This window comes from Elaeis guineensis, chromosome 4 (genome assembly GCF_000442705.2).
Source record: "Elaeis guineensis isolate ETL-2024a chromosome 4, EG11, whole genome shotgun sequence".
NCBI lineage: Eukaryota > Viridiplantae > Streptophyta > Magnoliopsida > Arecales > Arecaceae > Elaeis > Elaeis guineensis.
In genome coordinates, this window is record NC_025996.2 from 100,231,849 (window position 1) to 100,252,884 (window position 21,036).

A 21,036-nucleotide genomic window follows, 5' to 3' on the forward strand; every position below is an offset into this window, starting at 1 on the left:
ATATGATGTAAAAATCTAAATTTCTATGATACATATGATGTATACATGAAGTTGATACATGTTTAATTATTAAATATAGTATTTAAAAATTAGTTTTTGATTTGAAACATATGATATGCTTCACATGGAACCCTAGTAGAATAATTCTATAAATTCAAACATATGTTTCACACACTTAATTTGGAATTAAGTTTTTAAAAGGATCTAGATTTGAGAATTGAAGATCTTAAGATACCTCATAAATCATTGGGCAATGGGTTAGCATGAATTCGATCATCTAATTGGATTGGACCTAGGGTTAGAAATAAATATGGATCAATTAGAGAAATTGATTATATCTACTTAAATATTGAATTAGATTAGATTAGAATTTTTTTAAATCAACCTCAATAGTTGTAGCTTGATCAAGTCTATATTTTTGACCATATCAATTGGACTATGATCGTGGCTTAAAGGTTTAGCCTGAATTCTTTGATTGACTGAATTGAAACTAATTGATCAATTGGTATCTAAGATAAGTTTGGCAATATTACAAGGCAATTCGATTGATGGTTTTTAATTGAGAGTTTGCTTACCTGACCATTTCGATGGTGTCTAAAGTAAGCTGAGGCAGACCCTTCCACTGATCTCACTTACTGGACCAATTCGATAAATCATATATTGATTAGGTCACTAATTGATTTGAGCTAACCCACGCCATTAAGGTAAATCAGTATGATTGATTTAGGTGTCTCTAAATCAGCTTGTATGAAGTCCTCTTCATGACTTGGTGAAGTCAATAGAAGGATATATGACTCGCATGTCAATCTCTTCTCTTATTCTCAAATCATTAAATCAAATCTTCTAAATTATTAGGTCCTTAAAATGATACAGTTATAGAGATAACTAATTCATAGGCTCCCATTAAGGTGCAAGATAATGTGTCTAATATTCTAAGTAGGCATTGGAGGTGCCACATGCCTGGTGTCTATTGGGTATTAGAATTATCATTCATCATATGACCATCTTGTTGTGCCCTTCAGATCAATGGTCAGGTTGGTCGAGTCACACTCAAACCTAGGCATTCATTTATTGGATGCACTTGATGTTTTCATGTTAATGGTTGACCTAATCAGGATTTTTAGTAAAGATGCCACATGCCTGCTGAAGAGATGATTGGGGTACAATCTAATTGCTAAAAATTATTTGATGAAATAATTGATCAAGAATCTACCCATAGATGTACTAGGGTTGGTCGAGCCACATCCAGATCCGAATGCAGTCTGTGTGGATTCTAGTACCCACTAAAGAATTAATGTAATTCTTTGAATTGGAGGTAGAGGCTATTAATTTATATAAAATAGTGGGAGGACCTTTAAACTAAAGTCTATGTCTTTAGGATTTAAACAATTCATATACTAATAGATTTTTTATTTTCTTTTCAGCTATGACCAACACATTATCGCTCCAATCGTTGTTGGATAGTAACAAGCTTATCGGATCAAATTTCGATAGCTGATATCCAAAGCTTAAGATCATCCTGGAGCACGAAAGGATCCTGTACGTGCTTACGGATCCTACATCTAAAGAACCTGCTGCCAATGCACCCTGTGCTGTGAGAGACACTTATATGAAGTGGCTCAGTGATTGCACTATAGTGCGTTGCATCATAAGGGCAGCATGAATGATGAACTTAGCCATATGTTCAAGGATGCACAACCTAAGGAGATGATTCAATTATTGAATGAGTCCTTTGGCACCTCTAAGGATGCTGAGAGACATAAAATCTCCTATGCTATATTCAATGCACGTATGTGAGGAGCATCAGTTACAGATAATGTATCATACATGATCGAGTAGATTGAACATTTAAGCAAACTTGACTTTTCATTACATGAATAGTTGGATAAGAATGCTAGCCTAAACTCACTACCGAAGTCCTACCTATCCTTCTTGAGTCATTATAGAAGACTAAGTCTGCAGTGAACTACTATAGTTTGCTAGGATTGCTATAGATATTTGAGAAGGACCATCAGCTCTAGAAGTAGCTAGTGCATATTATGCGAGGATCATCTGCAGGCCATTATTCCTCCAAGAGAGGAAAAGAAGAAGGTGAAAATGGTTTGTGCCATCGATCCAAAGCAAAAATAGGGCAAAAGTTGAAAGTTCATAAGAGCCAAGCAGAATGCTTCTTCTGTAAGAAACTGGATCATTGGAAGAGGAACTATTCTACATATATGTTAGATGTGTGCCCTAGATGCTAGATCGGCTGACACATTACTGTACAGATCTAAGGGCAAATTTATAATTTTGATTATAAATGAATAAAAGGGTTATTCTTCTATCATATTGTGAACATTATGTCTGTGATACATTCTTTGAGTTAGTAGGAATGTAAATTCATATTTTCAAGAGTTAAAAATTTAATGCATGAATTTACATAACTAACTCATAAACAGCTCCTGACCAAAGGATCATCACGAGGATGGTAATCGATTTGGAAGGTTGGTGTACGATCACTTTCTTAGGGTAGATGTTCTTGAGTCTACAGTGTGGAGACACCAGAGTGAGAGTACAGGTATTCATTGAAAATGAGAGTACTGAGCGTGACCATATCAAGCAGTCATAAGGAAGTCTACCTTCTCGTCAATGACTAGCTCGATGCTGCAGTTGTGTGTCTAGTTCTTTGACTCGAGGTGCATCGACAGTTCACCTTGAGTGTGTTATAGTTTGACTATACCATAACTTGATCTCCTAGCCATTCGGAACACTGAGGTGCATGTTGGCTGTAGCATATTCATTGTAGGAACTAGGTCGCACCAAGATGGGATCTATCAACCTCTGTAGATGAGAGGAGTAGTCCTATGATGATCGAAAGATTGAGTCCTTAAGTCCATGGCCATGGCAGAGTAAAATAATGAAAAAGAGTTTTCCATTAAGGTTTCACATCAGACTTGGATCGATCGATTAACTCATATGACTGATGTTGGGTTTGATGAGTTCACCTTAACCCTAATTCAGTCGGGACTCATGATAGAGGAACTCAATCACATAGGTAGCTGCACCGAGAGGTTCATCTTCAGTTCTAATAGGTTGCCACCACATACTGCTAGGTGTCACTGGTAGATTTTGGGAGCAATTAGAATGATATTGATGATCGATCATTCTAATTGTTCGAATCAGAAGAGTTCTGATCCATCGAAAGGAGTTTCGATGATGTCGATGATGAGATCATGACATATCTCATTATCATACAGAATTAAACCTAATTGGGTCACACAAACAAGAGTTAAGGTCTGGATGTCATCAATTGGGCTAACTCAATTGATTTGGATTAGATCCAATTAGGTTCAAAGAAATCGTGCTAGCACTCGATTGAGCCTAACTTTCTCCTCGTGTAATCTTTTCTGTCTCTACTGAGCCAAATGTGATTTGACTCATCCAGAGAACCTTTGAAAGGTTTTTTTCAATCTAAATGAAGCTTGTCCAGCTCAAAAAATACTTGTCTTAATTCATGAGATGAATTTAAGACAAGTACCTGCTAATTCCTGTCACCTGCCAATTTTATTTTAGGACATCTGTCAAATATTGACATATGGGTCTTAAATTGATGAGAGCTCATTGGAGAATTTTTGTGGAGTGTCCACATGCCAAAACCTAATTAAATTGGGTGCCATAATCAGATTATGGCTTGAGCCCAATTGAATTTAAGTGGGCGCCCCAAATGGATAAGAACCAAAGAGTCCTGATAAACATGGACTCTTTGGCACCACCTTGATTGAGCTTATCCAATGTTGGTGCCAACTTAGGAGAGAAGGTGGGGTTCTTATTTGATGTGATCAAATAATATCACTCCATCAATCAAAATTTTTACAAAATTTATTAGAATTTTTTGATTGGTTGAATGATGTGGCACTGCACAGCATACAGGGTCTATATAAACCCTGCTACGCCTAGGGTTTCGAGGAAGAAATTGTTTTATGCACAAAACCTAATAGCTACTGCCCCCTCCCTCTTATATATATCCTCCTACTCTCCTTCCTCCCCTCTTCATGTCCAAAGAGTTGGATATCCATCTGGCAAAGATCCAAGGCGTGGTGACGCCTAGAACAGAAGGCTATAGGACTTCTTCGACAGGCTGCTGCTCCAACTTCAGGAAGACTTTTGAAGATCTCTAATCAGATTTAGATCTGATTTTTGGAGCATATATTCATGAGGAAAAGATATTCTAGATTTATCTAAGTGGATACCGGTAGAGGCCAGGTGCTTACGTGGCTACATCAGAACCTCAAATAGTGCAGAGATCATCTACAGGGTAATCAAATTACCCTTGAGGTACTTCTTCTTTCATCATAGTTTTAGATTTAATTTTATATTTTAAATATCAGATAATAAAATTAGATCTAGAGAATTAGATCTAAAATATGTAGGATAAATTTTTTTAAAATTATTCCACTCCAGATTTGATGAAATCTGGAAGATCCTACGAGGAAAAGCGGTTTTCCTCCTTCAAGTGGTATCAGAGCTAGGTAGTTGGCTCTATTTCAGATCTATTTTAGATTTAATTTTAATTTTAATTTATATGATATTAAATAATTTTAAATATCACATCAGATATGATAGATCTAAAATTAAAATATTTAAAATTAAATCTAAGAAGATCTAACATGCATGAGATGCATGACTAGACTAGGATTAGTTGAATCCATGAATGGTCTTAAGTTTTATATTTTAATGAGATTAAAATATGAATTAAATCTAATTTATTCTTTATTTTTCTAATGTTATAAGTATTATAATTAAATCAAAAAATAAAAAATAAAATTTTAGTTTTTTTCGTAAAATTGATCTGCTGCATGCCTAGACTAGTTGTAGAATTATTCTAGTAACTTGTCTAGAATAGATTTAATTTTGAATAGTTTAATTTAAATCTTATTTTTTAAATATTACATATGATGTATCAAATCTGAAAGCATGTTAATTAGATTGATTTTTGATACATGAGATGTATGCAAAGCATGTATTAGTTTGATCTTAAATTGTATATGTGATATGTTAATTTAGATCTAACTAGTTTTGTAGTTAAATTTATATTTCTGATTAAGGTGTTTCTCATGGCCGTCCGGTCATAAGAACGAAGTTGAGTTTTAAGACCCTCTCTTACCATTCAATGGGGTGTTCATATGACGTGTAGCGGTGCCGCACGTTCATCCTTAATCAAAATTAAAACTTACTTTTCTGCAAAATCCTAGATCCTGAAACCCTAGGATTTATTTTACATGCTTTGTTTATGAACCCAAACTTAATTAATGAATTAAGCTTATGAAATTCAATTAGGTCTAAAATTGAGAATTTCAAATCTAAGATATTTTCATAAAATTGGGTTTGGGCTTGGGTAGCTCAATTGGTCTGGCGGTTGATCAAACCGAATCAAGAGTTGGTTAGGTGGGATCATGAAAGCTAATAATTGACCGGCCTAATAGGATTAAGTCTGGGTCAAGGTCGAATCACATTTAGATGTGACCCGATCAAGTTAAGACCTAATTTGACTCAGTGGTTACAGCCTGGATTGTAGGCTAACCCAATTAGTTCTGGTTCGATAATTTGGTGTCTAAGGTAAGTTGGGCAGATGCGACCGACTGATTTTTAATTGAGAGCTACTCGACTCGAATGCATTCTTGTTGAGTTAATGGCATATCCCTTCCATCGGTCTCACTTATCTGGCCATATGTATCGACTCAGTTCTGATTAGAAGTGGCTAACAATTTGAGCTAACCCATGCCACTAGGTTAGTCATAATTGTTATGACTATGTCAAGTCAAGTTTAGTGAGACCTAAATCAAATCTCCCTAAGAAAATATTAAGTCTAGGTCTTCCACCATTGTGGATGTGCGGGTCCTTCTCGGGGTTGATTGTTCTTGGCTGGTTACAGTGGCTCAGTTGCACCAGGAAGACGCAACCATGTCCATTAGGCATTGGATGCTACAGATTAGAGGATAGATTGGGCTCAATATTCTGGATATGGTGAGGGACCCAATCAGGAATCTAGTTCGTGCAAATGGTGGGTTTGACTTAACTAAAGATTGGAGCAATATCCCAGACACGGTGAGCTTCATGAATTAGAGACCAAGTTTTGGGTGCACCATGATCAAGAATCATTGGACAAGAGTTGTCCACTCATCGGTTGACCCATCACCAATAACTGTTAGGTGAGGTGGTGAGCCAGTCGGTGAGACCGCACCACCCACTAAAAATCATTGATCATGGAGATTTTCACATCTCTACCAAGGGAGTGTAGGATCTGAGAAAATAGTGGGAGCCTACTTTGTTTAAAAATAAAATCTCTAAATCAATTGGTTAAGTCTGATTATAAAATCTAACTAAAAACTTTTGACTCTCTACAGGAAACATGTCTGCCTCAAACCCCCATACCAAAATTCTAGACACCCATAGACTGACTGGACCCAATTTTAAGGACTGATTGAGAAACTACAGAATTATTCTGGGTTCCAAAAAATTGACTCATGTCTTGGACCAGGACCCACCTGCCGTACCAGCATGTTCGATTGCTGAACAGAGAGCATCTCTGAAAAATGGATGAATGATGATAACAAAGCAAGGTACTACATGTTGGATGCAATGTCTGATGACTTGCAGTGCCAACATGAGAATATTTTGACTACCCGTTAAATGTTGGCTCACCTGCAAGAGTTGTTTGGTGAACAGAATCGCATGGCCAAGTATCAAGTCTGTCAAAGACATTTTAAGGCCAAGATGCGTGATGGGCAGTCAGTCCAAGATCATTGTTTGACAATGATCAAGGATCTTGAGGAGCTTGAAAAGCTCGGTATCATCTTAGATAAAGATTTTCAGATTGATGTGATTCTTCAGTCCTTATCCGATGCATATGGTCAGTTCATCATGAACTTTCATATGCATAAGATGCAGTGTACCTTGGTCGAGTTAATGAACATGCTGGTTACGACTGAGCTTTCTATGAAGGGTTCAAAAGGCTCAGTTCTTACTGTGAAGTAGACTTCTTTCAAGAGAAAGTCTTTTGGAAAGAAAAAGAAGTCTGCAAAGAAGTAGAAGGTGGATGGAAAAAGGAGGAAGCAAAACTATCCTCAGTACCTGGCCACCCTAAAGAACAAGAAGGATGGTCCTTCTGAAGGTATGCTCGTTATAGAATCTAACCTTACAATTTCTTCTGCATTTAGTTGGGTACTTGACTCTGGTTCTAGTGCTCATTTGTGCACTTCTATGCAAGGTCTTGAGGAGAGCAGGAGGCTGAGGGATGGGGAGATGATCCTACGCATCGGAAACGGAGCAAGAGTTGCTGTCGTGGCCGTGGGAACCTACCCTCTGTGATTACCATTAGGATTAGATTTAGTTTTAAGAGACTATGATTATGTGCTTGCAGCAAGCAAAAATTTGATTTCTGTTTCATGTTTAGCACAAGAAGGCTATATGATTAGCTTTCGTAAAGACTATTGTAATATTTTTTATGAAAATAATAAAGTTGTAAATGGTTTTATCATTAACGGTCTCTATCAGTTACATGTTGATGTATCTGTATTTAATATCGAGCAAAATATGAATGCCATAAAATTAAAAGGCCTAGAGATAGTCTAAATGATAAGTATCTATGGCACCTAAGGCTAGGTCATATAGCAGAAGACAGGGTTAACAAATTGGAGAAATTCGGACTATTGAGTCCGTTGACTTTCGAGTCATATCCAGTTTGTGAATCATGCCTTCAAGGCAAAATGACCAAGCTTCCTTTTGTGGGACATGGGGAAAGGGCCACAAACCTACTTGCCCTAGTACATACGAATGTGTGTAGCCCATTTGATGTGCCGGCTAGAGGCAACTATATCTACTTCATTACCTTTACCGATGATATCTAGGTACGGGTATGTGTTTTTAATGAAACACAAGTCTGAAGCTTTTGAAAGGTTCAAAGAATTCAGATATGAGGTAGAAAAACAAACAGAAAAGCCCATTAAGGTTCTTCGATCAGATCGAGGAGGTGAATACCTTAGTCGGGAGTTCCTAGACTATCTTAAGGACAATGGCATAGTCTCTCAATAGACTCCACCTGGAATGCCTCAACTTAACGGGGTTTCAGAATGGAGAAATCGGACCCTATTAGATATGGTCTGCTCCATGATGAGCTTCATGGACCTCCCTGAATTTCTTTGGGGACATTATCTTATGACAGCAATTTATGTATTGAATAGGGTTTTCTCTAAAACCATTCCTACCACACTATATGAGATATGGCATGGTAAGAAGCCAAGTCTGAATCATCTCAGAATTTGGGGTTGTCCGACTCATGTCAAGAGACAGCAGGCGGACAAGTTAGAGTTCAGGTATTTTAGAGCTCGATTTATAAGATATCCTAAAGAGTCATTAGGATACTATTTTTATATTCTGAAAGACCACAATGTGATTGTGAGTCGAAATACTATTTTTCTTGAAAAATAGTTTATTCAAGATGGTGGCATCGAAAGAATAATTAAGCTCAAGGAGAATGTCTCCTGTTGGTGCAGAATTCCGTCAAAGTCAGAGAAGCTGGAGCTGGGATGACAGCGGTCGCCGTCGAGACCTGCAAAGAAAGTCTAAACTGGAGTTGGGGGTGCTCTGGCAAGACCCTCCGACACTCAAGTCAGTACTCTGCTTCAACAGAAATGGAGTGCTCGAGCAAAAATTTTAGCAGAGTTTCGAGATAGAGTTACCAACTTAGAGAAGAACACGTCTGGGAGTTCCTTATTTATAGACGAAGTGTGTAACTGACCGATCGCGACGTCTGTAACCGTCCGGTAGTGGATCACTCAGAGCCGTGTGGAGTTTGTTACGGAGAGTAGTGGCGTCAGGGGTCGTTCAGGGCCACGTGGAGCTTGTTGCAGAGAGTGGAGTGGTGTCCGTTGTCGGGACTTGCCAGAGAGTGGTGGAGCTGCATGAGATTCATTGCAGGGAGTGGAGCAGGAGGGCGGCTCTTGTCGCGACTCATCAGAGAGTGGTGGAGTTGCATGGAATCCGTTGCAGGGAGTGGAGCAGGAGGGCGGCTCTTGTCGCAACTTGTCAGAGAGTGGTGGAGCTGCATGGAATCCATTGCAGGGAGTGGAGCAGGAGGGCGGCTCTTGTCGTGACTCGTCAGAGAGCTCGAATCCGTCGACTGGAGCTCGGCTGGGATATCTGATGGAGTGGAATGGCTCTCTATTGTTGGTCTGGGAGAAGCTCGGATGTCCCCGAAGCTACTGACGAGTCTACTATTGTCGGATAGCTTAGGCACTGATACTACAGGTGGTAGTCACCTACTATAGAAGCTCGGATAGAGACTTTCCATTGGCGAAGCCCGGTAGGAATTCGATTGCTAGAAAAGTCCGTCTGGGATTCGCCCGATGTGGAAACTCGCTTGAAGATGATCCGTTGGGGAAGTTTGATTTTATGAAGGATCTGGTGGAGGGTCGGTCAGTGATGGACTTCGGATGGCGTTGGGGAGGTTCGGCAGACATCGGAGGTGATCGGTCGTTGTAGGAATCTAGCTGTTGGAGCCCGATCGTTGTAGAAGCTCATCCAATATCCAACCACTATGGAAGTTCGGTCGAAGTCTAGTTCTTGTAGAAGGCTGAAAGGAGATCGCTTATTGTAGAAGCTCGAATGATGGTCAGTTATCGTGGGAGCTTGGAGTAGCGACCTGGCCGATGAGTCCTGTCCCATTGTAGAAGCTCGATCGAAGATGGTTGTTGCGGGATCAGATTATGAAGAAGCTCGGCTGAAGTCTACCTGTAATGGAAGTTCGGAAGGAATATGTTTACAGCAGAGGCTTGGATGGGATTTGCTTACAGTAGGGATCCGAGGTAGGCCGTCCACTGTAAGGGTTCGGAGTAGACTGCTCGCAGTAGGAGTTCGGGGCAGACCACTCATAGTGGAAGTTCGGAGTAGGCCACTCGCAGTAGAAGTTCGGCTATCGCAGGAGCTCGGCTAGAATCCTGAAGGTGGTCGACCATCGTAGAAACATGGAAGGAGCCTGGTTACTGTAGAAATCTCATTGTCAGGGAAGCTCGGATGATGACGAAGCCCGAAAGAAGTTCGGGATAGTCGATTGCTGTAGAAGGATGGCTAACAGCGAGGCTTAGAGGGCCTTTGGGGCGGCCCGATGGGTGAACACTGAGGCCCATCGTCGAAGAAGTCCGGATGGTCGAGGGAGTTCGGAGAGGTGTCACGTACAAGGTCGGGAGCCAAGGAGCCCCGAAGGATCAGTCCTCTGCAGACTTCGGCCAAGGGGGCACTTTATACCCAACACCGGTCCCCCTACTTTCGAGTTTGGGTTCCGAACGAAGGAAGTACAGAGAATTTCTCACAGCCGAAGCTGCTCTCCTTGATTTTCATACTCAACGGTCGTCAGATATTTTGACGCTCGGTATGCTGGTACTGGAGCCTTTTCGGAAAAGGTTTCTTTTTTTTGGGATTTCCACTGGGGTGTGGCTCTAGGTACGGTGCAATAATTATTTTGTCAGCTGCCAGCCATTTTCAGCAGCCTGTCAAAGTGAGTGGGACACACGATAGGTACAGGCCGGTCAGAAGAGATCTGTGATCATAACCGCTCCAGGTCCTGTTGCCTATTTAAACACGTCTTCTTCCTTAGGGGTTTCACCCTGCCTGAGAGAGTCCTTCGGTCCCTTCTTCTTCCCTGAGAGCTCCAGCCTCCTCTAGCATTCTTCTCAGCCTTAGGCATCCTTCGGGTCTCCCATCATCCTTGCCGCCCTCCCGCACTCCCCAGGCCAACCTAGGTTAGTCCTGGAACTTCTCGCTATTTTTCTATTTTTTTTTTCATGCCCTATTCATTTAGCTTCCTTAAGGGCCTGTTTGCTATTTTTTTGATTTTTTTGAGATTTTGTAGCTTTCGTTCGATCCAAAATATCTTTCGATACCTCCTCTTCTAGTAGTTCTAGGAGTTCATCGGCTTCAGTTCCCCAAAGTCCTGGTATCGCGGCTAAACCTGTAGCCAGGACCGAACCTTGTCTGGCCTTTGCGCCGGACACCATCCCTGGCTCCTTGACTCTGGATGAACTCTCACTGATAAGGATTCAGTATGGGGTTCCTCCGGAGTACGAGCTGGAGCTTCCCGAGGCATCTGACGGGCTAACGCCCTCCTCTCGGTCACTTCTATCTGTACCAGGAAGCCTTCCGTGTCAGACTTTGACTTCCACTACCATCCTTTGTTGTTGCTCTCTTCTGTTTTTGAATATTTCTCTAATTTCGTCGTACCGAACTCCTTTAGGTTTTTGATAGGGTTTCTTTCTCTTTGTAGTTTAGCTGAAGTTTGGCCGACTCTTTCTTTGTTTAGGAACTTCTACACCTTCAAGCGCCATCCCTCGGTAAAGGATTGGTGGTACTTCTCCCCCAGTTTGGTAAGAAGAGATTGCTGAAAGGCGCCCCCTCTTCTATCCATAACTGGAAGGAGAAGTTCCTCTATGTTCGATGCCTGACCTTGGAGCTAGGACTACCCTCGTGGGGCTCCCTAAGGGATTCCGTCCGTCGGGCTCCTATCCTAGAAAGGGATGACCTTGAGGCCTCCGAAAAACTCGAGGCCTATCAGGCCCCCCTCCTCCACGACCTTCTGAGGGAATAACTTTTGTTCAACATCGGCCTGAGCCCTTTTGATCCTGTCGGTACTGACTCATCATTTCATTCATTCATTTTTTTTTCTTTTTTTCACCTCTGAGCTGCGTTGATTTCCTTTTATCGCAGACATGGATGCAAGCATGGCTCGAAGGCTAGCTCAGGGTCTCAAGACCCACAAGAGGAAAGATGCTCGACTTCGGGGTTGATGAAGAGAGCCAGGACAAAAGGGACAAGCTCGGCCGTGCCTGCTCCGGTGGTCGTCGCCGTTGAAGTCCCTTCCGATGCTGAACCTGCAGTCCCCCGAGCCCTTTCAAGGAGCCCCCCGACCGAGGATCCCGCTCCCGAGGTTCGTCCCGAGAGGATAACTGGGGTCGAAGGGAGGAAGAGGAAGAAGACCCTGGCCTGGAGGAGCCGTAGTCATAAGATCGCCGTTGAGGGGGCCAGCGGCTCCGAGGACCTGGGGGACAATCCCTTCAACAACAGGGACTTAATAAAGAGGCTGATCGAAGGGTGCATTCTGCCCGAGTTCGTTGAAAGGATCGTCCTCGCCGATCCCGAGCTACGGGTCTGGGACTCCCTGGGATCCTTTGTTGCCCAGCTATGCAACCCAAGAGGGGGGGGTGAATTGGGTTTCTAAAAATTTTAAACTTAACTTATGTCTTGTGGAAAATATTTAATAATAGCTAAATATATAAGAAGAGTATAGTTGATTCGAGGCTAATGATTAAAAGCAAGAATGTAAGAGAGTAAAGAAGTTCTAGAGAAGAGCAATTAGGCACAACACAAACAAAAGGATTTATAGTGGTTCGGTGCCAACCTTGCACCTACATCCACTCCCCAAGCTCCTACTTGGAAATTTCAATCCACTAACTTGTATTCAACCTGAATACACTCGTCAGAAACTCTGACTCTAGCGATCCCAAGCTAGTCCACTTATTTTTTAGGTACAAGCCAACCAATACACTCCGATTCAAAGTTCGGATCAACCTTCTCTTGTTTTGGAATCCTTCCAAAATAAAAACAATAACTTAAACAGAGTATAACAATCAATAGCTCAGAAAATATAAAAGAAGCTCCTTTAATGAGCGAATGAGGCTTTAAATATACTTTACTCAAAGAGAAGAAGACTTTTTTTGATTTCCTCAAGGTGGTTGGAGACTTGAATGTGCACTTGAGGAGTTGGTGAGCTTGGATTAAAGGCTTCTTGAATGCTTTGAGTGAGCTCTTGCTTAGGGCTGAAAAGTAAGCTTGAAATTCTCTTTTCAAAATCTCTCTTCTTTATTCTACTTTATGATTCCCACCTTTTTGTCCCTTTTATAGCTTTAAGGAATGGTGGAGAACAATCTGGACTGAAATAGAGCCATTTGACCACATTAAATGAGCATTAAAAGTACTTAAAATAGGTTAAAAACTAGCCATTGCGGAATATTCCCGTCACAGGGATCGACTCATGCTCATGGGTCGACTCATGGGTCGACCTCTGTGGAAAAACAACAGAAAACAAGGTTCTGTAATTTTTGGCCTAAAAACAGCAGGGGTCGACTCATAGGATCGACTCATGCCTGGAGATCGACCCCATGGGGTCAACTCACAGACTATGCCAAGACTGTGCCAGTCAAAAAAATCTGCGTGCCAATCAGCTCATTGTGCCATGAGTCGACTCATGGGGTCGACTCATGTTTTTCAAACATGAATATCTTTCAAAATACAAGTCCAAAAATAATAAAATTTTTACCAATGGATCACAAATCTTTTGTTCTATCACTTGATGCTTTTAAATCAGGGTTTGATAAAATTATGATTTTGCTCCTGAAAAGCAGTAAGTCTTTTTCAAGCGAAAATCATTAGTACCCCTTCAAATGCTTTGTAATCATCAAAATCAATCCAAGGAGCAACAATCTCTCCCTTTTTGATGATGACAAAATACTTGAGCAAAAGCATATATATGAAACATTGAGCATGAATTTCAAAGGAATGAAATGCATTATAGGTAGTTTGAAGATAAATAAAAAATTTGCTACCAACTTGAAAATTACTTATAAGTGCATTTGCTTGAAAAGAAGATTGATTCTTTGGCAAGTGATACATGTGCCCATTTGCTTGTGTTGCTCATTTGCCTAACAATTTGCCTATTGCTTAATAATTTAAAAATTTGCCCATTTGCTCATTTGAAAGTTTGCTCATTTGAAAATATTTGCTTATTGGATTATGTGATTTGTGGTATCAGAGCAAAATTTTTGATAGTATAGTAGAATTTTTGGTAGCAGAGCAAAGCAGAAATTGCCTAAGAATTTGAAAATTTGCTCTTTGCTCATTTGAAAATATCTCATTTGCTCATTTGATTATTTAGTTTTGGTATTAGAGCATTTGCCTAAGAATTTGAAAATTTGCTCATTTACTTAACATTTTGTTCAATTTGTTTTGATTCTTTTATCAATTTACTTTTGATTCTTTTATCAATTTGCTTTTGATTCCTTAATTTCTCCCCCTTTTTGACATCATCAACAAAAAGTGTTTACTCCCCCTTTTTTTTGAATATATTTTCTCTATTTCTTTCTTTTGATGAAAATAATTTTACTAATATTACTTTTGTTTACTCCCCCTGAATACAGCAAACATAAAAGATATACCATTGGATATCATGGATAGCATATATTACAATTCATAATATCTTAAGCATGCACATAATTGAAAGCAACTAAATTTGAAGGTCATACATTAAAAGTCAAAGAGTAGATATATATAATCAAAAAGTGACTGATACCACATAGTGGTTCCAATACATATACCAAAACATAAATGTCAATCAGTCAACATCATTACATGGCCCAAAAGATAGATCCTAGAAAGAGATAAAAGACAAGACTAACTACAAGGATCTAGTAGAGCTCATGACTGGATGGATCAGAGTCAGATGTATCGGAGATGGGGTGGGGAGATGAAGGATCACAACCAAGGGCTCATCCTCTACCCCGTCTGCCTCTGCCACGAGTGGAGGTGCCGGCACGAGTGGGCGGGCGAGATGATCCTGAAGGCTGAGAAGCAATAGACTGAACTACAAGAGAGAGTCTGATGGTGTCCAGAAGGTTTAGAGCTCTCGATACAGACTGTAGCAGTGCAGTGAACTGGGTGGATGCATGCTCACTAGAGCCTCTGATCTCTCTCCTCAAGAAATCAAATCCACTCTCCAATACTCCTCTAAGTCTGGCTGCCTCCATAGATAGGTCTAAGACCTCAGTGGTGCACTCTTGTGGCTGTGGATGTGCCAGAGCTAACACTTGCCCCTGCAAGTCAAGTACCCTCCCAGTCAGTCTCAATATGTAACCCTCAAGCTGCTGAATGTGAACTGATTGATCTGAGATCATCTGGAAGATAGTGGAGATGTGAGGGATCAAAGTCTGATCAGATGCATCAAGTGATGTGGATCCCTATGCAAAAACTGAAGTGCCCCACTGTCGAGAAAGTAAGGAGGCCACATGCTGAGAGATCATCTCTATCTGGTCGTCAGCCAATCTGATCTCTGAGGGAAGTGCTCTGCTGTCTGGCTGCTGGACTGGAGTGTGCCTCCTAGTAGACTCTGATGGTCCAGCCTCGGGATCAGAAATGAACTGAATGTCTGGAGATGCTACCTTGAGATCATGGAGGGGTGAAGATGGTCCTTCTTCCTTAGCTCTATCCTCAGCTCTCTCTTCCACTCCTTTGATCCAACCACCATCAGTCCTAGTAAATCCCATGCGGTGCAAAGTATGTTGGTTGATGGTGTCAGAGTGAGAAAGCCTAGTTGCAACCTCCCCTCAAAACTAACTCCAAACCTCCTGAATACCAAAGTGAGGGCCATACCGAAAGGCAGATGTGCCTTGGATCTATTCAGTGTTTCTCTCATGGCCTCAATCATTAATGCAGGGAGGTTTAGGAGGGTTTGGGTAATCACATGAAACATGATGCAGATGTCTCGACCTGAGAGGAGGTCATGTCTACCACTTCTTGGGAAGAAAAGCTTTGTTACCAGTTGATGTAGTATCCTCATCTCAATGGAAAGGATCTTAGCTTCTAGTTTGTTTAGGCTTCCCGAGAAGGTTCCTCCTAAAATCACATTAATTCCTTCTTCCTTGACTGGGAGTTTCATGTTTGAGTATCCCTCACAGGATAAATGAAGAATCTTCCCAAAAGTATAGGATCTAGACAGATATCTATACCCTTAACAGTGGATGTTACTGTTCCATTGCCATAGCTCAAGTTCAGATAAAATTTCCTAACCAAATCCACATAGGTAATTTTTTTAAGTGAGCAGTAGAACCCCCAACCTTGATCTTTGATTTTCGAACCAATGGAGAACCCCTCTTTTTCAAAAAATCTAAAATCTACATTTTTCCCGAGTTCTACCTTTCTAACAGATAAGAGAATTTTATTGGGGCTTAATGGAGACCGAGAAGAACCTGGAGCAGATGCCGAAACAGGGATGGAAGCTGATGATGTCTAAGAAGCCTGTCTCTTCCTGCGCACACCTTCTTCCAACTCGTGGACCGACTTCCTTCTTTGTGGGAGCTTCATTTTTGGAGCCATTTCCACCACCAGAGCAAGCAAGGGGTCTTGGGAGGTCAAATGTGTGAAGAGATAGAGGGATTTTAGGGGAAGGATAGGGATTTTTGGAGGAGTGAAACCCCGATTTAGAGGAGAAGGGTGGAAGCTAGGCACGCTCCAACTGCTCCAATCAAGGGAGGAAAATGGGAAGAGCTCAGTTCCCAAGGGGCGATTTGAGGTGTAAGGGTGATGGGAGAAGGATCTTGGGGGTAGACCTTGGATTTGGAGAGGAAGAAGAAGAGGACCTTAGGTTTTGGAGGGAGGAAGAAGATGGTGGAATGGGTCAGCTTATTGAATGGGATTTTAATCAAAAAGAGAAGAACCCGTGGGATTTTGGCCAAAACTGTAAGTTTGCCATTGGGTCGACCCTAGGGGGTCGACTCATGGTTCACAAAATTTCAAAAAAATGATGAACAATTTTCAAAAAATTCAAAACTTTAGGAGAAGATATTTGCTCAATGATCAATTATAAAAATGATAATTTTGAGCTTTTAAGCCCAAGAAAAATGATGAGAATTGAGTTCAAAGAGTTTTTGACAATGATTCCTTGGAATCAGAGAGATATTTAAGCAGATGGATCAAGGATTCCTAGATCTCTCCTAATTTCACAGAATCTATCTTCACTTAGGGCCTTTGTAAAGATAGTCAAGAATTATGTCTTTATTTTGAAGTTCTCTTATAAAATGATGTCTGATTTCAATATGTTTAGATCTGGAATGCTGAATTGGATTTTTAGTAAGATTTATGGCACTAGTGTTATTACATCTTATAGTAGTTTCATTAAGTTTGATACCAAAATCTTTGAGTTGTTGCTTAATCCACAAGATTTGAGCACAACAACTTCTGGCTGCAATGTATTCGGCCTCGACCGTAGACAGTGCTACCGAATTTTGTTTCTTGCTAAACCAGGAGATTAGGTTAACTCCAAGAAATTGACAAGTTTCACTAGTACTTTTTCTATCTAATCTACATCCAGCAAAATCAGCATCTGAATATCCTATTAAATCAATTAATGAGTCCTTAGAGTACCATAATCTTAGAGTTTGAGTACCATTCAAATATCTAAGGATTCTTTTAACAGCATTCAAGTGAGATTCTTTAGGATTAGATTGAAATCGAGCACAAAGACAAACACTAAACATAATATCAGGTCTACTTGCAGTTAAATATAGTAGAGAGTCAATCATACCTCTATAATATTTTAAGTCTACACTTTTACCTTCTTCATCCTTGTCAAGCTTACATGAAGGGCTCATGGGTGTGCCAATTGCTTTGGAGTTCTCCATTCCAAATCTTTTGAGTAATTTCCTTGTGTACTTGCTTTGAGTGATGGAGATTTCTTCCTTTGTTTGTTTGATTTGGAGTCCGAAGAAGAATATAAGTTCTCCATCATGCTCATCTCGAACTCCCCTTGCATGAGCTTTGCAAAATCTTGACAAAGAGATTCATTAGTAGACCCAAAAATAATATCATCAACATATATTTGTACAACTAATATATCATCTTGATTTCTTTTAATGAAAAGGGTTGTGTCTACATTGCCTCTTGAAAAACTATTATTAAGTAAAAATTTGCTTAGCCTTTCATACCAAGCCCTGGGTGCTTGTTTCAAACCATATAGAGCTTTATTTAATTTAAAAACATGATTAGGAAAAGCATGATTTTCAAAACCTGAGGGTTGTTCTACATAGACTTCTTCAACAATATATCCATTCAAAAATATACTTTTGACATCCATTTGAAATAATTTAAATTTCATAAAGCAAGCATATGCAAGTAGAAGTCTAATTGCCTCTAATCTAGCAATAGGTGCAAAGGTCTCATCAAAATCAATTTCTTCTTCTTGATTATAACCTTTAGCAACCAATCTTGCTTTATTTCTTATTACATTTCCATGTTCATCTAATTTATTCTAAAAGCCCATTTTGTGCCAATTATTGAATAATTTTTAGGTCTTGATACTAAAGTCCATACATTATTTCTTTCAAATTGATTAAGTTCCTCTTGCATTGCATTAATCCAATTATAATCATTTCAGCTTCTTCAATGGTTTTAGGTTCAAGATGAGAGACCAAAGCATAATGATTGAATGCATCTTTAAGAAAGAACGAGTTCTTACCTCATGCATAGGATCACCAATAATTAGCTCCTTAGGGTGATTGTGAACAGACATTCATTCTTTGGGTAGGTCATTTGTACCTTGAGGTTGTTCTTGATGTTCTTCACCTCCCTCATCTTGTTTGTCTTCATGTTCCTCATCATCTTGAATTGTTGAATCCTTCAGAGTGATCTCCTTCATTCCTTCTATAAGAGGATCTGCATCATTAACACCTTCATTCTTCCTTGAAGGAAGATCGTTAGATTCATCAAAGACAAATGTATTGACTCCTCTACTACTAAGGTTCTTTTGTTAAAAACCCTAAAAGCTTTACTAGTGGAGGAGTAACCAAGAAAAATTACTTCATCTGATTTTGCATCAAATTTTCCAAGTCTTTCTTTACCATTATTTAATACAAAACATCGACAACCAAAAATATGAAAATATGCAATATTAGGTTTTCTTCCTTTCCAAAGCTCATAGGGGGTTTTCTTTAAAATTTATCTAATCAAAGCATAATTTAAGATGTAATATGCTGTGTTAATAGCTTCCACCCAAAAATATCTTGGAAGGTTGCTTTCACATAGCATGGTACGGGCCATTTCTTCTAAGGTTCTATTTTTCCTTTCTACTACCCCATTTTGTTGGGGTGTCCTAGGTGCTGAAAAATTGTGACCTATCCCTTTTTCATCACAAAATTTTTCAAAGTCTTGATTTTCAAATTCGGTTTCATGATCACTTCAAATATTTTGAATTGAAAATCCTTTCTCATTAGTGACTTTTTGATAAAATCTAGTGAAAACTTAAAAAGTTTCATCTTTGTGTGCTAAAAAGAAAATCCATGTAAAATAAGAGAAATCATCAATTATTACAAAACCATATCATTTTCCTCCTAGACTAGTAGTTCTAGTAGATCCAAATAAATCCATGTGCAATAGCTCTAAAGGTCTAGAGGTTGAAACAATATTTTTAGATTTAAATGAAACTCTTGTTTGTTTACCTAGTTGGCATGCATCACAAATTCTATCCTTTTCAAAATTCAATTTTGGCAAACCAAGAACCAATTCCTTCTTAATTAATTTTGAAAGTGAATGCATGCTAATATGTGCAAGCCTACGATGCCAAAGCCAACTAGTCTCATTAATCTTGGCATTCAAAGATACTAGGCATTGCATGTTTATCTTGGATAGATCATTCAAATCTACCATATAAATATTACCATGTCTATGTCCAACAAATTTAATGCCATCATTAATAGGACTAGTTACAATGCAAATAGAAGATTCAAAAATAACTTTATATCCTTTATCATAAAATTGACTAATGCTTAGTAAATTATGCTTTAAACCATCTACTAACAAAATATTTTCAATGTATTTGGAGGGAGTGATACCAATGTTACCTATACCGATGATCTTTCCTTTGCCATTGTCTCCAAAGGTGACCATCCCTCCATTCTTAGCATCAAGAGTGATGAATTAGGATTCATCACCAGTCATGTGTCTCGAGCATCCGCTATCAAGATACCATTTCTGTTTCCTCCTTGGGATGCTAGACACACCTGCAGACAAAAGTCAAGTTTTTATTTTAGGTACCCAAGCTTTCTTGGGTCCTTTTTGGTTAGTCATAATGGTTCCTTTTGTAATCCATATTTTCTTTACATTTGAGTTTACAGGTTTGTTAGAGAAGCAAGTGTATGACTTGTGTCCTACTCTACCACATTTGAAGCAAGTAATATTAGACAACTTGTTACTTGAAGAGTTTACATAGATATTTTTCAGATACTTTTATTTCTTCAAGGGTTTATAGCCAAGTCCAGCCTTATCATACACGGTCTTTTGATTTTCAAGAATCATATTAAGTTTATTAGAACTCAAGGTGAATTTTTCAACTATTGATTTTAGCTTGGCGATTTTATTCTTTAAATTTTAATTTTTTTGAACCAGGATAGATTTTTCAATTGAAATGCTCTCATTTTGTTTCAGTAAAGATTGATTTTTTGATTTTAGATCTTTGTTCTTTATCTCTAGTTTCTTTAGTTCATCAATTAAATCATAAAAGGCTTCATACAGTTCTTCAAATGTAAAGTCACTAGGAGTTTCAGAATTTACCTCATTTTCATGTATCATAAGGCACAAGTTGGCTTGTTCAGTTGAGTCTTCCTCTTTGGAGCTTGAGTCATCACTCCCACTCCAAGTAGCCATCATGGCCTTCTTCTTGTACTTCTTGGACCCTTCTTCAGTTGTGGGCATTCGGACTTGAGTGTCCCGATTTTTTGCATTCATAGCAGATACGGGGTTGGTCTTTATCTTTTTCTTTGCTCAGTTCTCCTTTTGTGAATGGCCTCTTCCTCATTCCTTATTTTCTTTTTCTCAAAAACTTCTTGAACCTTCGGGTAATGAGTGCCATCTCTTCATCCTGCTCTTCATTTTCGGTGTCATCAGTTTCTTCATCTGGTGGAGCTGTGGATTTGAGGGCGATTGTTCTTTTCTTTTTGACTTCTTCCTCTTGGTGTTGTTTCATGCTCAGCTCATGTGTCATTAATGATCCAAGAAGCTCTTCCAAGGGTAGAATGTTCAAATCCTTGGCTTCTTGGATGGCGGTCACTTTGGCTTCCAAGTTCTTGGTAAGGATCTGAGAATCTTTCTTACAAGCTCACTGTTAGAATAGGACTTACCAAGACTCTTTAAACCATTTATAATATCAGTAAAGCGAGTAAACATTTCAGTTATAGACTCATCATGCTC